The sequence below is a fragment of the Psammomys obesus genome, unplaced genomic scaffold (genome assembly GCF_907164565.1).
Source record: "Psammomys obesus unplaced genomic scaffold, mPsaObe1.curated_primary_1811, whole genome shotgun sequence".
In the NCBI taxonomy this organism is placed as follows: Eukaryota; Metazoa; Chordata; class Mammalia; order Rodentia; family Muridae; genus Psammomys; species Psammomys obesus.
Genome location: NW_026585742.1, coordinates 11,574,672 through 11,591,029, shown reverse-complemented (window position 1 = coordinate 11,591,029; position 16,358 = coordinate 11,574,672).

Below are 16,358 nucleotides of genomic sequence, written 5' to 3'. Positions count from 1 at the left end.
CCCAAACCCACCCTCCCTCTTCCCCACCAGTGTCCCTCTCCCAGTCCACTGGTAAGGGAGGTCCTCCTCCCTTTTCCCCTGATCCTAGTCTATTAGGTCTCATCAGGAGTAGGTGCATTGTCTTCTTCTTTGGCCTGGTGAGGCTGCTTCCCCCTCAGGGGGAGGTGATCAAAGAGCAGGCCAATCAGTTCATGTCAGAGAGAGTTCCTGTCCCTATTACTATGTGTTAGTATTTTGATGACCCTCATCAATAGAGCTCTAATTTATTAATCTGACTCCAGTACCAAAAAACTTTCCAATATACCACGTACTATTATGGTTCCAAGCTCAAGATTGTAAGCCTCCATAAAATGTATACTTATATTAAGTAAAGATCAAGTGAGTTTCCCTTTTACTTCATAAAAGGCTTTTGCCTTTTCAAAGCTCACCTAAAAAAATACTTATGCTATTAACACAAATATGTATGTCTACTGCTTTTTCTACAATGTATATTTCAATGCAGAGTACAGTTGTGATACTAACATGTCTAAAGTTTTATCCCCTTCTTAAAACTTAAAAGTAATTCTTGTAAGCTGCAGAAAGTCCACCTAAATCCACTTCTCAGGTCAATTGGACTCCAGATAAGTACTGCACTTATTGCCTATCTCAAAATGTGGGACTCTTCCCCTTTTCCTGGTTTTGGGACTTCCTTTCCTGGCTACCAGACTGCTGTTTACTGCATGCAATACTGGCTGGATTGGTGAGTTCTCCTTATTGACCAGCCACTATATTGGTGAGTTCACTCCATTTTTCAACATGAAATGCCTCTCTTGGTAGGGGAAGCTTGACCACTGAGCTCCGGCAACTTTGTATTATCTTTTGAGATGGAGGGACCCCCCTCCCCCAGCCATAGTCTAAACTGTGTAAGTTTGACCCTCTCTGCTGACCTCCATTTTAGGCTCCTCTCTCCCTTGGGCAGTGCTTCCCCACTCGCACACAGTTTCTTGTTCTCCTCTCTTGTTCATGGGAAGACCTAGCTCTAGGCAAACTGTGTTGCCCTTGGCTGTGCCCTGTTGGGCATCTGAGCCTCGGCCATGCACCACTGGGCATCTGCGCCCCAGTCTCTGGCCAAAAGTTGATGAGCTATTGGACCAGGTAAGACCTCTTGCTTGAGTCACACCTTGCCTTTGGGATGCTTTGGAAGGTCCCTTACTTCTGCCTCCCAGTGGGAAATTCCCAGACTCCTGTCCCTCCAGATAGGATGTCCTTTGGAGAAATTTATGTTTCTACACCTAGTACCAGCTAGCACTAGGACCTCTAAGTTTACACACTTCTGTAACCAAACCTCACCTCAATGACAGATCCAGAACAAAGCCTTTTTTAACTACTGCCAGTGATTGGGTAAATAAAGGTCCCTCCAGGTAGACTTGTTCAAGTCTCATTGATCCATACCTTCTACCTGTTTGCTCTCCAAAAGCTTTCAATGTATACCTAAAGGATTTTCTCCATAACCTACTCAACTTTATCTTTTTCTTATATATATGTTTCAGTGTCCTGCCAGACACAGATGTTTCCTATAGCCACAACAGTGCCAAAGCAGCTACAAGTGTTTAACTCTGACCTCACAGACTTCCATCAAGCTAGACCTGCACTATCCCTCCCAGCCATGGATGTTCTCACAGACGCTGGAAAGCATCAAAACAGCCTGTTCTTCCTGGACTTGGCTAACATTTCAGCCTTTTGACCTCCTTACAGTGCCCCCAATGTCAGCAGGAAGTAGCCAGAAGGGAATCTACGCCCATTACTCATTTATTATTAACAAAAGACTAAAATGGTGTGCTTCAGGACCAGGACAAGCAGCTCCAGGTTCTCCCAGCAGTTCCCAGTCCCTACCAGCTACCTTACATGGCTGGCAACTCTCTACTGACAACCCTCTACCCTAAATTTTCCAGGGCAGAGGCTTTCCTTACTCTTGACCATGTAATCTGACCATTTTGTTGCTATAATTCTTTTCTCTCTTAACCCCTTGCATGACAACTAAGAGCTGGTTCCATTGAACCTAAATTTATAAACTTCTTGCATAGAAGATCGGTTGCCAGCCTCATCTTTTATTAATAGATCAAACACTATGGAAGCCACTTGGAAACTGAACTGCCATAGGCTACCTCCATGCAGGGGTTCCACGCCATCTCCATGAGTGGTCTTTGGCTGGAGTATGAGTTTCAGAAAGACCCCTATGCCGAGAATTTTTGGATCTGTTGTTGTCCTTGTGGAGCTCTTGTCCTCTCCGGGTCTTACTATCTCCCACTTCTTTCATAAGATTCCCTGGACTCACTTGGGGAAGGGCATGCATACAGAGGGGGGAAGAAGGGAGGGATTGGGACGGGAGGAGAGAGGGAACCACAGGGGGGATACAAAGTGAATAAAGTATAATTAATAAAGAATAAAAAAAAAAGAAAAAAGTTTCCCTGCACTCAGCCCAAAGTTTGGCTATGAGTCTCAGTATCAGCCTTGATACCATGCAGGGTAGAGCCTTTCAGAGGCCTGCTGTGGTAGGCTCCTGTCCTGCTCCTTGTTTTCTCCCTCCTCAGATATCCATCCTCTTGAATTTTCTGAATGGGGATTGAGTATCTTAGCTCCTCCTTCCTGATTGGCTTCCTTAGGTGTACAAATTTTAGTATGTTTATCCTAGATTATATGTCTAATATCTGATTCTGGGATACCTCACTCAGTTTGATCTTTTTCCAGTTCCCACCATTTGCCTGCAAATTTCATTTCATTGCTTTTTTTGTTGTTTTGTTTTGCTTTTTTTTGGAGTTTTTATTTTATTTTATTAATTACACTTTATCCAATTTGTATCCCTCCATAAGCCCCTCCCTCCTCCCCTCCTGATCCCACCTTCCCTCCCCTTTCTGCATGCATGACACTCCCCAAGTCCACTGATAGGGGAGGTTCTCCTCTCCTTTCTGATCTTAGTCTGTCAGTTCTCATCAAAAGTGGCTGCATTGTCCTCTACCATGACCTGGTAAGGCTGCTCCCCCCTCAGGGGGAGGTGATCAAAGAGCAGGCCAATCAGATTATGTCAGAGGCAGTCCCTCTTCTCATTACTATGTAACCCACTTGGACACTGAACTGCCATGGGCTACATCTGTGCAGGGGTTCTGGGTTATCTCCACGAATAGTCCTTGGTTGGAGTATGAGTCTCTGGGAAGTTCACTGTGTTCAAATTATCTTGTTCTGTTGCTCTGCTTGTGGAGTTGCCGTTCCCTCCAGCTCTTACTATTTCCCACTTCTTACATAAAATTCCATTCACTCTGCCCATCAGTTGGCCATCAGGCTCAGCATCTGCTTTGATAGTTTATACTACAGAGGCTTTCAGAGGACCTCTGTGGCAGGTTTCAAGGTTGTTTCCTGTTTTCTTCTGGCTTTCAGAGGCCCTCTGTAGCAGGTTCCGAGGTTGTTTCCTATTTTCTTTTTCTTCTGATGTCCATCCTCTTTGCCTTTCAGGATGGGGATTGAACATTTTAGTTAGGGTCCTCTATTTTGCTTAGTTTGTTTAGATGTACAGATTTTAGTGGGTTTATTTTATGTTGTATGTTTATATGAGTGAGTATATACCATGCGTGTCTTTTTGCATCTGGGACAACTCACTCAGGATGATCCTTTCCAGGTCCCACCATTTACCTGCAAATTTCATGATTTCCTTATTTTTCATTGCTGAGTAATACTCCATTGTATAGATGTACCACAGTTTCTGCATCCATTCTTCAGTTGAGGGGCATCTGGGTTGTTTCCAGCTTCTGGCTATTACAAATAAAGCTGCTACAAACATGGTTGAGCAAATGTCCTTTTTATGTACTTGAGCCTCTTTTGGGTATATGCCTAGGAGTGGTATGGCTGGATCTTGAGGAAGCGCTATTCCTAGTTGTCTGAGAAAGCGCCAGATTGATTTCCAGAGTGGTTGTACCAGTTTACATTCCCACCAGCAGTGGAGGAGGGTTCCCCTTTCTCCACAACCTCTCCAGCATGTGTTGTCCCTTTAGTTTTTCATCTTGGCCATTCTGATGGGTGTAAGGTGAAATCTCAGGGTTGTTTTGATTTGCATTTCCCTAATGGCTAATGAGGTTGAGCATTTCTTTAAGTGCTTCTCTGCCATTTGATATTCCTCTACAGAGAATTCTCTCTTTAGCTCTGTTCCCCATTTTTTAAGTGGATTACTTGGTTTGCTGCTTTTCAGCTTCTTTAGTTCTTTATATATATTGGATATGAGTCCTCTGTCAGATAAAGGGTTGGTGATGATTCTTTCCCAATCTGTAGGCAGTCGCTTTGTTTTAATGACGGTGTCCTTTGCTTTACAGAAGCTTTTCAGTTTCATGAGGTCCCATTTATTGATTGTTGCTCTGAGCCTGTGCTGTTGGTGTTCTGTTCAGGAAGTTGTCTCCTGTACCAATGAGTTCTAGGGTATTCCCCACTTTTTTTTCTAGCCGATTTAATGTGTCTGGTTTTATGTTGAGGTCTTTGATCCACTTGGACTTCAGTTTTGTGCAGGGTGATAGGTATGGTTCTATTTTCATTTTTCTACATGTAGACCTCCAGTTGGACCAGCACCATTTGTTAAAGATGCTATCTTTTTTCCATTGTATGGTTTTGCCATCTTTGTCAAAGATCAGGTGTCCGTAAGTGTGTGGGTTTATTTCTGGGTCTTCTGTTTGATTCCATTGATCCACCATTCTGTTTCTATGCCAGTATCATGCAGTTTTTATAACTGTTGCTCTATAGTACAGCTTGAGATCAGGGATGGAGATACCTCCAGAAGATCTTTTATTGTAGAGGATTGTTTTAGCAATTCTCAGTTTCTTGTTATTCCATACGAAGTTGAGAATTTTTCTTTCCAGGTCTGTAAAGAATTGTGTTGGCAATTTGATGGGAATTGCATTAAATCTGTAGATTGCTTTTGGTAAGATGGCCATTTTTACTATGTTAATCCTGCCAAGCCATGAGCATGGGAGATCTTTCCATCTTCTCATATCTTCCTCTAATTCTTTCTTCAGAGACTTAAAATTTTTTTCATACAGGTCTTTGACTTGCTTGGTTAGAGTTACAACAAGGTACTTAATGTCATTTGTGGCTATTGTGAAGGGTGTTGTTTCTCTAATTTCTTTCTCAGCCCTTTTGTCTTTTGTATACAGGAGTGCTACTGATTTTTTTGAGTTAATTTTGTATCCGGCCACTTTGCTGAAGGTGTTTATCAGCTGTAGGAGTTCCTTGGTGCAGTTTTTGAGGTTACTCATGTATACTATCATATCATCTGCAAATAGTGATAATTTGACTTCTTCCTTTCCCATCTGTATCCCCTTGATCTCCTTCAACTGTCTTATTGCTCTAGCAAGGACTTCCAGAACTATGTTGAAGAGATATGGAGAGAGTGGGCAGCCTTGTCTTGTCCCTGATTTCAGTGGGATTGCTTTAAGTTTCTCTCTGTTCAGTTTGATGTTGGCTATAGGCTTGCTGTATATCGCCTTTACTATGTTTAGATATGTGCCTTGTATCCCTGATCTCTCCAGTACTTTAAACATGAATGGATGTTGGATTTTGTCAAATGCTTTTTCAGCATCTAGGGAGATTATCATGTGGTTTTTTTCTTTCAGTTTGTTAATATGGTGGATCACATTGATGGATTTCCATATATTGAACCACCCCTGCATACCTGGGATGAAGCCTACTTGGTCATAGTGGATAATATCTTTGATGTGTTCTTGGATTCGGTTTGCAAGTATTTTGTTAAGTATTTTTACATCAATGTTCATAAGGGAGATTGGCCTGAAATTCTCTTTCTTTGTTGAGTCTTTGTGAGGTTTAGGTACCAAGGTGACTGTGGCTTCATAGAATGAGTTTGGTAATGTTCCTTCTGTTTCTATTTTGTGGAATAGTTTGAAGAGAATTGAAGTTAGTTCTTCTTTGAAGGTCTGGTAGAATTCTGCGCTGAAGCCATCTGGTCCTGGGCTTTTTTTGGATGGGAGACTTTTGATGACCGCTTCTATTTCTTTGGGGGATATAGGACTATTTAATTGATTTACCTGGTCCTGATTCAGCTTTGGTAAGTGAAATCGATCAAGAAAATTGTCCATTTCATTTAGATTTTCAAATTTTGTTGAGTATAGACTTTTGAAGTAAGTCCTAATGATTGTTTGGATTTCCTCAGTGTCTGTAGTTATGTCCCTCTTTTCATTTCTGATTTTGTTGATTTGGATGGTGTCTCTCTGCCCTTTAGTTAGCTTGGCTAGAGGTTTGTCGATCTTGTTTTTTTTCTCAAAGAACCAGCTCTTGGTTTCATTGATTCTTTGAATTGTTTTATTTGTTTCTAATTGATTGATTTCAGCCCTGAGTTTGATTTTTTCCAGCCGTCTACTCCTTTTTGGTGTGTCTGCTTCTTCTTTTTCTAGTGTTTTTAAGTGGGCCATTAAGTTGCTTGAATGAGCTGTCTCAAATTTCTTCTTGAAGGCACTTAGTGCTATGAACTTTCATCTTAGCACTGCTTTCATTGTGTCCCAAAAGTTTGGGTTTGTTGTGTCTTCATTTTCATTGAATTCTAGAAAGGCTTTAATTTCTTTCTTTATTTCTTCCCTGACCCAGCTGTCATTTAGTAACAAGTTGTTCAGTTTCCATGTGTGTGTAGGCATTTTGTTTTTCTGTTGTTGTTGAAGTCCAGCTTTATTCCATGGTGATCAGACAGGATACAAGGGATTATTTCAGTCTTCTTGTATCTGTTGAGGCTTGCTTTGTGACCAACTATATGGTCTGTTTTGGAGAAGGTTCCATGAGGTGCTGAGAAGGTGGTAAATTCTTTTGTGTTTGGGTGTAAAGTTCTGTAAATGTCTGTGAGGTCCATTTGATTCATGACCTCTGTCAGAGATACTGTTTCTTTGTTTAATTTCTGTTTTGTTGACCTGACCTTTGTTGAGAGTGGGGTGTTGAGGTCTCCCACTATTATTGTGTGGGGATGTATATGTGGTTTAGATTTTATCAATGTTTCTTTTACAAATGTGGGTGCTCTTGTTCAGAATATATGTTCAGGATTGTGATGTCTTCCTGGTGGAATTTTCCCTTGATGAGTATGAAGTGTCCTTCCTCATCTCTTTTTATTAATTTTGGTTGAAAGTCTATTTTATCAGATATTAGAATGGCTACTCCTGCTTGTTTCTTGGGTCCATTTGCTTGGAAAGTCATCTTCCAACCTTTTACCCTCAGGTAATGTCTATTTTTGTGTCTTAGGTGTGTTTCTTGTATGCAACAGATTGCTGGGTTTTGTTTACGTATCCATTCTTTTAATCTTTGTCTTTTTACTGGAGAGTTGAGTCCATTGATGTTGAGAGAGATTAATGACCAGTGGCTGTTAGATCCTTTGATTTTGATGTTGGCTGTGTTCATAAGGTTGTGTGTTTGGTTGCTTTTTGTTTTGCTGTAGTAAGGTTAATTATTTCCTGTGTTTTCTTGACAGAAGCTAATTTTCTTGGGTTGTATTTTCCCTTCCAGTGTCTTCTGTAATGTTGGATTTGTGTGTAGGCATTGTTGAAATTTGTTTTTGTCATTGAAAATCTTGTTTTCTCCATCTATGAGGACTGAGAGTTTTGCAAGGTATAGTAGCCTGGGCTGACATCTGTGTTCTCTTAGGGTCTGCTTGATATCTGTCCAGGCCCTTCTGGCTTTCATAGTTTCTGTTGAAAAGTCAGGTGTGATTCTAATGGGTTTGCCGTTATATGTTACTTGGCCTTTTTCCCTTGCAGCTTTTAGTATTCTTTCTTTGTTCTGTATACTTACTGTTTTGATTATTATGTGGCGGGAAGATTTTCTTTTCTGGTCAAATTTGTTGGGTGTTCTGTAGGCCTCATGTATCCTTATTGGCTTCTCCTTTAACTTGGGGAAATTTTCTTCAATGATTTTGTTGAAAATATTTTCTGGGCCTTGGAGAAGGGAGTCTTCTTTTTCCTCTATTCCTATTATTCTTAGGTTTTGTCTTTTCATATTGTCTTGGATTTCTTGGACGGTCTGTGTCAGGAATTTTTTGGATTTAACATTTTCTTTGACAGATACATCGATTTCTTCCTTTGTATCTTCTACACCTGAGATTCATTCTTCCATTTCTTGTATTCTGTTGGTTATGCTTACGTCTGTAGTTCCTGTTTTCTTCCCTAAATTCTTCCTCTCCATTATTTCCTCCATTTGTGTTTTCTTTAATTTTTCTAGTTCTAGCTTCAGGTCTTGAGTTGTTTTGTTTACTTTGTATTTTCCTCTATTTCTTTTAGCTCCTTCAACTCTGTCTCTTTTATTTCTTTCAGTGATTTAATTATTTCTTCTCTGAAGGCCACAAGCTGTTTGGCTGCATCTTCCCGTATTTCTTCACGGATGGCCATAATCTGCTTGCCTTTATCTTCCTCCATTTCTTTACAGATAGCCATGATCTGTTTGGTTTTATCTTCCTCTAATTCTTTACGTATTTTATTTGTTTCCTCTATTATCCTCTTCATCAACATAGATGTAAGGTCATCTTCTTGATTTTCTATTATGCTGCATTGTCCAGGGCTGTTCGCACCTGGATGGCTGGGTTCTGGAGATGTCATATTGCTCTGTCTTTTGTTGTTTGAGCTTTTACGCTGACCTCTACCCATTGGGCTGATTTAGGTGTTGGCTGTTAGTTTCTGTGCTTCCTGGAGTCCTGAGGTAGGGAGTATCCCCTTGGCCGGAAGATTTTTCCTGAAGGAGTCCTTCTCTGCTTTTTGGTTATGGTCACTGTATGGCCAGTGTTTCTCAGGAGTTGCCACTGCTCCCCTCAGGTTTATAGCCCTGAGTTGTAGCTGTGGTCTATATTAGGCAGGGGAGGATCTCCTCTCACCCATAGAAGTTCTCAAGACAGCTGCCCCACTGCTGGGTTTCTTGTTATAAATTTAGTGTGCTGCTGCTCACTAAATTTCCATGTACAGTCCTCTTGAAGAACCTCCTGATTCCCTAGCTGTGGGGTTTTCTCCCAACAGGGAAACTCAGTCTGTTATCCTGGGGCACACAGTTCTGTCCGGGAAAGTGAGAGGTGCACTCAGCAAGTCTCTGGGCCAGAGGCTGATTGCTCTGCTCTGAACCTGGAGAATGTGCACCTAGGTTGAGTTGGCGCCTGGGGGCGCTGCTCTGGTCTGGAAGCTGGGTGCCTCACTCTGGACAAGAAGCTGTGTGTCCCTGTCTGGGATGGCGGCTGCAGGCACTGCTCTGGTCAAGACGCTATGGGTGCAGCCCTCTTGAAGGACCAGGGATTCCCACAATTTTGACAGTCTAGCTAGGGATAACTGGTTGATCCTTGGCACAGTATCTGAGGGCTGCTGTAATGGCTCTCTGGCTTTTGTAGGTCTGAAGATGCAGCTGTGTGTCCCAGTGCCCTAGGGGAACTCAATAATGGTGGCAGAGCACAGCGCTCCTGCCTGCATTAGAGTCTAGAGTCTGTGCAAATCCAGAAAGTGTTTTTGTGCTGGGTGTCCTAAGCGTTAGAGCTGATGATCCCCTCTGCTGGGGGTTTTCTCTTGCCAGAGACATGCAGTCTTTGCTTTGGGGACAGCTGTTCTGTCTGGGGTGGCGAGTAGAACCCACAGGCACAGATGCCTGCTTGTGGCTCCGCCTTTCTCGCCATTCGGAGCCTTTGCTGCTGCCTAAACTGGGTAATTTTCCCTCGTCCTTTTCTGGGTGTGGGTGTCGGCTGGGTGCTCTGAGATCAGACCAGCTGTTCCCCTCCCTGTAGGTTTGCACCTGCCAGTGAAATGCAGTCTCAGGTGCCTGGTGCCCTGGTGCACACAGTTCTATCTGAACCTGCGATTCAGGTGTGCAGGCAGGGCTCCGTGCAGGCCCCTGGGTCCCGGCTCTGGGTCCAGGCTGGCTCTTGGGGCGCCCGCGGAACCCAAGTCTTTTCCAGGGGATGTCTGGTTAACCTGAGGTCGGTCCCAATTGTTTCCTGCTCTGTGGGGTTATCTCTCGACTGGGAAATCCAGTCTATGGTGTTGTGGGCCCATAGTTCAGTCTGGGACCGTGACCAGATCGCGCTGGCGTGTAGCTCTGGGCTGTTAACCAAGTGCCTGGTGGAACTGGGATCTCTTCCGCGGTTTAGCCGGGTGAGTTAAAGCTGATTGAATCCACCACCGTGGGTTATCCTCTCACCTGTGAAACACAATCACTTGTGTTTTATGGCCGCGAGTTCTGATTGCTGGACACTGTGCCAATCCTGCTGTGCTGCTCCTCAGAATGAGAATCCTCCCAGCACCGCCATCTTGCTCCACCTCCTGTTTTGCTTTTTTATTGCTGAGTAATATTCCATTGTGTAGATGTACCACAATTTCTGTATCAATTCCTCAACTGAGGGGCATGAATGATAGATCAATGGAATGGGATAGAAGACCCAGAAATAAAGCCACACACTTATGGACTGCTGGTTTTTGACAAAGATGCCAAAACCATACAATGGAAAAAAAATAACATCTTCAACAAATGGTGCTAGTCTAACTGGAGGTCTACATGTACAAAAATGCAAATAGATCCATATTTATCACCCTGCGCAAAACTAAAGTCCATGTGGATCAAAGACCTCAATATAACACAGGCCACACTAAACCTGTTAGAAAAAAAAAGTGGAGGAGAGCCTTGAAATCATTGGCACAGGAGACAACTTCCTGAACAGAACACCAACAGCACAGGCTCTAAGAGCAACAATCAATAAATGGGACCTCATGAAACTGAAAAGCTTCTGTAAAGCAAAGGACACTGTTGTCAGAACAAAACGACTGCCTACAGATTGATCTTCACCAACTCTGTATATGACAGAGGGCTAATATCCAGTATATACAAGGAACTCAAGAAATTAAACAGCAACAAATCAGTAATCCAATTTAAAAATGGAGTACAGAGCTAAATATGCCCAAACTTGTGGGACACAATGAAAGCAGTACTAAGAGGAAAGTTCATAGGACTAAGTGTCTTCAAGGAGAAATTTGAGACATCTCATTCAAGCAACTTAATGGCTCACTTAAAAACCCTAGAAAAAGAAGCAGACACACCAAAGAGGAGTAGATGGCTGAAAATAATCAAATTCAGGGCTGAAGTCAATCAATTAGAAACAAGTAAAACAATTCAAAGAATCAATGAAACCAAGATCTGGTTCTTTGAGAAAATCCACAAGATAGACAAACCCTTAGCGAAGCTAACTAAAGGGCAGAGAGACACCATCCAAATCAACAAAATCAGAAATGAAAAAGGGGACATAACTACAGACACTGAGGCAATCCAAACAATCATTAGGAATTACTTCAAAAGTCTATAGCCCACAAAATTTGAAAATCTAAATGAAATGGAAAATTTCTTGATCGATTCGACTTACCAAACAAAGCTGAATCAGGAACAGGTAAATCAATTAAATGGTCCTATATCCCCCAAGGAAATAGAAGCAGTCATTGAAAGTCTCTCATCAAAAAAAGTCCAGGACCATATGGTTTCAGTGCAGAATTCAGGCCAATCTCCCTTATGAACATTGATGGAAAAATACTAAACAAAATACTTGCAAACCGAATACAAAAACTCATCAAAGATATCATCCACTATGACCAAGTAGGCTTCATCCAGGTATGCGGGGGTGGTTATATATATGGAAACCCATCAATGTGACCCACCATAATAACAAACTGAAAGAAAAAAAAAAACATGTAATAATCTCCTTAGATGCTGAAAAAGCATTTGACAGAATCCAACATTCATTCATATTTAAAGTATTGGAGAGATAAGGGATACAAGGCACATATCTAAACATAGTAAATGCGATATACAGCAAGCCTATAGCCAACATCAAACTGAACAGAGAGAAACTTGAAGCAATCCCACTGAAATCAGGGTCAAGGCAAGGTTGCCGACTCTCTCCATATCTCTTCAACATAGTTCTTGAAGTCTTTGCTAGAGCAATAAGAGAGTTAAAGGAGATCAAGAGGATACAAATTGGAAAGGAAGAAGTCAAGGTATCACTATTTGCAGATGATACGATAGTATACCTGAGTGACCCCAAAAATTCTACCAGGGAACTCCTACAGCTGATAAACACCTTCAGCAAAGTGGCCAGATACAAAATTAACTAAAAAACTAATCAGTAGCCCTCCTTTATAGAAAAGTCAAAAGGGCTGAGAAAGAAATTAGGGAAACAACACCCTTCCCAATAGCCACAAATGACATAAACTACCTTGGTGTGACCCTAAGCAAGCAAGTCAAAGACTATTATGAAAAAAATTTCAAGTCTCTGAAGAAAGAATCATAAGAAGATATCAGAAGATGAAAAGATCTCCCATGCTCATGGCTTGGCAGGATTAACAGAGTAAAAATGGCCATCTTACCAAAAGCAATCTACAGATTCAATGCAGTTCCCATCAAATTACCAAAACAATTCTTTACAGACCTGGAAAGAAATATTCTCAACTTCATATGGAATAACTAGAAAACAAGAATTGCTAAAACAGTCCTCTACAATGAAAGATCTTCTGGAGGTATTTCCATCCCTGATATTAAGCTGTACTATAGAGCAACAGTTATAAAAACTGCATGGTACTTGCATAGAAACAGACTGGTGAATCAATGGAACTGAACAGAAGACCCAGAAATAAACCCACAAACTTATGGACACCTGATCTTTGACAAAGATGCCAAGACCATTCAATGGAAAAAAGATAGCATCTTCAACACATGGTGCTGGTCCAACTGGATGTCTACATGTAGAAAAATGCAAATTGATCCATACTTATCACCCTGCACAAAACTAAAGTCCAAGTGGATCAATGACCTCAACGTAAAACCAGACACATTAAATTGGTTAGAAGAAAAAGTGGGGAAGAGACTTGAACTCATTGGCACAGGAGACAACTTCCTGAACAGAACACCAACAGCACAGGCTCTAAGAGCAACAATCAATAAATGGGACCTCATGAAACTGAAAAGCTTCTGTAAAGCAAAGGACAGAGTCATCCAAATAAAACAAATGCCTACAGATTGGGAAAGATTCTTCACTAACCCTTTATCTGAGAGAGGGCTAATATCCAGTATATATAAAGAACTAAAGAAGCTAAAAAGCAACAAACCAAGTAATCCAATTAAAAAACAGGGAACAGAGGTAAACAGAGAATTCTTGATAGAGGAATAGTGAATCACAGAGAAATACTTTAATAAATGCTCATCCTCATTAGCCATCAGGGAAATGCAAATCAAAACGACCCTGAGACTTCACCTCATGGCCATCAGAATGGCCAAGATCAAAAGCTCAAGTGACAACACATGCTGGAGAGGTTGTGGAGAAAGGTGAACCCTCCTCCACTTCTGGTGGGAATGTAAACTTGTACAACAACTCTGGAAATCAGTCTGGACCTTTTTCAGATAACTAGGAATAGTGCTTCTTTAAGATCCAGCGATACCACTCCTAGGCAAATATCTAAAAGAAGTTCAAGTACACAATAAGGACATTTGCTCAACCATGTTTGTGGCAGCTTTATTTTAATAGCCAGAAGCTGGAAACAGACCAGATGCCCCTCAACTGAAGAATGGATGCACAAATTATGGTACATCTACACAATGGAATATTACTCAGCAATGAAAAATAAGGAAATTTTGAAATTTGCAGGGAAATGGTGGGACCTGGAAAGGATCATCCTGTGTGAGCTGTCCCAGAAGCAGAAAGACACACACGGTATATACTCACTCATACAGACATATAATATAGGATAAACCTACTAAAATCTGTACATCTAAAGAAACTAATCAAGCGGGAGGGCCCTGACTAAAATGCTCAATCCCTATCCTGAAAGGAAAAGAGGATGGACATCAGAAGAAGAAAAGGAAAACAGGAAACAAGTTAGGAACCTGCCACAGATGTCTTCTGAAAGGCTCTGCCCTGCAGACTATCAAAGCAGATGCTGAGACTTATGGCCAACTGTTGGACAGAGTTCATGGAATCTTATGAAAGAAGTGGGAGATAGTAAGATATGGAGAGTAGAGGAACTCACCAAGGAGAGCAATAGAACCAGAAAATTTGAACACAGGTGTCTTTCGAGAGACTCATACTCCAACCAAGTACCGTACATGGAGATAACCTAGAACCCCTGCACAGATGTAGCCCATAGCAGTTCAGTGTCTAAATGAGTTCCATATTAATGGGAAGAGGGACTGCCTCTGACATAAACTGATTGGCCTACTCTTTGATCACCTCCCTTCTGAGGGGGGAGCAGCCTTACCAGGCCACAGAAGATGACAATGCAGCCACTCCTGATGAGATCTGATAGACTAAGATCAGAAGGAAGGAGAGGAGTACCTCCCCTATCAATGGACTTTGGGAGGGGCATGTGTGGAGAAGGGGGAGGGAAGGTGGGTTTAGGAGGGTAGGAGGTGGGGCTTACAGGGGGATACAAAATGAATAAAGTGTAATTAATAAAAAAATAAAAATTAAAAAAGGAAGAGTACTGATTAAGTATATTAACTTTTGAAAGAACAGGTGATATACTACTCATAGGAGTAATGTCTTTAATGCATTAGCTCCTTAGAGCTACTGTGCCCAATACTTGTATGACTGGCACACTTTTGGAGAAGAGTGAAATTGTGACATTTTGTTGACATACAACCTTTATATGAGTTTCCTTCTCTGGATTTGCAACAGGACACAAATGCTTATTTTACTGTATGCTTTGGAGGCAGTGTCTCCTGAATTTACTATAGAAAACACACCACAGAAACCATTTTGGGCATGCATGAAAGCAAAAAAAAAATCACTAGTAATGACAAGAAGAGTAAGATAAAATATACATCATTTAAAAAAAGAAAAAAAAGATTTTTAAAACAGAGTAAAAATGGGATATAATGATTTAGAATAAGGCAAAATCAGCAGAGAACATTGAAATCAGTACAGATGGTTGAAATTGTATTTACTGGAAAGTCATCTGCAGCTGAACCACAGTATTGAATGGATTTCCAGCTACAAACAAAGAGAGAAGATAGATGAGATTCTCTTAATACAAATCTTAGCTAACTCAATACTTGACTAAAATTGTGGGTTCAATGGCCATATACAAACAATATAGCTCTCAGCATTAAGATTTTTTTCTCAAACCCAATCTGTTGTTTTTCCTTCTGAGAAGTGTTTAAATACTGTCCATAAACACACACACATACACACACACACACACACACACACACACACACACACAATACTGCTGTTGAAGTCAGAATTGAAACAAAATTTATTAGCAAGTATCACCAATTGATTTTCTTTCAGAAGTCATATTTATCAGAGAAATCAAGAAAAGGGAAAGAGAATCATCTTTCAGCAAGGCTGAGGCTAGGTAGATATCTCAGGACTCTATAATCAACCATAGGATGCATTCCTATTTTGGTTCACCTCCATCTTACACCTGATAAATACCATACATCCTTACTCAAAAGTAGCTAGTGTTTCTTTCAGAAATCTCAGTGAGACTTTGCTGATAATCTTCCTCATTATTATTTTCAGAACGATCTTTTTAGTAACTTGTTATGTCTTATATAACTTGTTATAATTGCCTTCATAGCATCTGACAATTCCTCTACTAGTTCGTAAGTTCCCTGACAGCAGGTTTCTTAGCAGACTCTATATGATTCTTTGGTTTATGTGTGAGGTACATATTTGTACTATAGTTGTACTTAATGGATGGAACGTTGATAGAGAAGGGAATCAGAAGGATGAAGAGTTGAAAGGCATAGAGGAGAAAGGATTTTAAAAATGATTTTGTATTTTGTGCCTTGAAGATATGAAGAAATATTTGAATAAATTTCAAAATAGACTAATTCAACCTCTGTTTTGGAAAATTTTTGTTAATTTAGTGGTCTTTCTTACGACAAACATGAGAATCCAATGCTTATACGGAACCATGAATGTCTTTAGCACAGCCAAATGAAAAAGCCTCTTTCCATTCCTAAAGATTCGCTTCATCTTCCCAATTAGATTCATGTCTTTTATGTGAATATGCAGCCACTTGAGTTTAAATAAGACCATTTGTCTGAATTAGAGTAGAGACTATTCATGGCCATAGGCAACTAACTATTGGCTATACTACTGAAGAAAATGACTCACCCTCCCCCAGAGGCTATTAACTGCCATAGCTTCTCAGAAAGTAGTAGAGTTTCATGAGACCCTCTCCACTCTATGATGGCCAGTAATGGGCCAGTCTTGTGTTGATGTTGTGTTAATAACTAAAGTGTGAGATTAAGACTGCAGTGACCATATCATATCTAGAAAACAGTGCTTCATAACATCTCTCTCTCGGTCTCTTCTTTTTTCTTTCTTTCTTTCTTTTTTT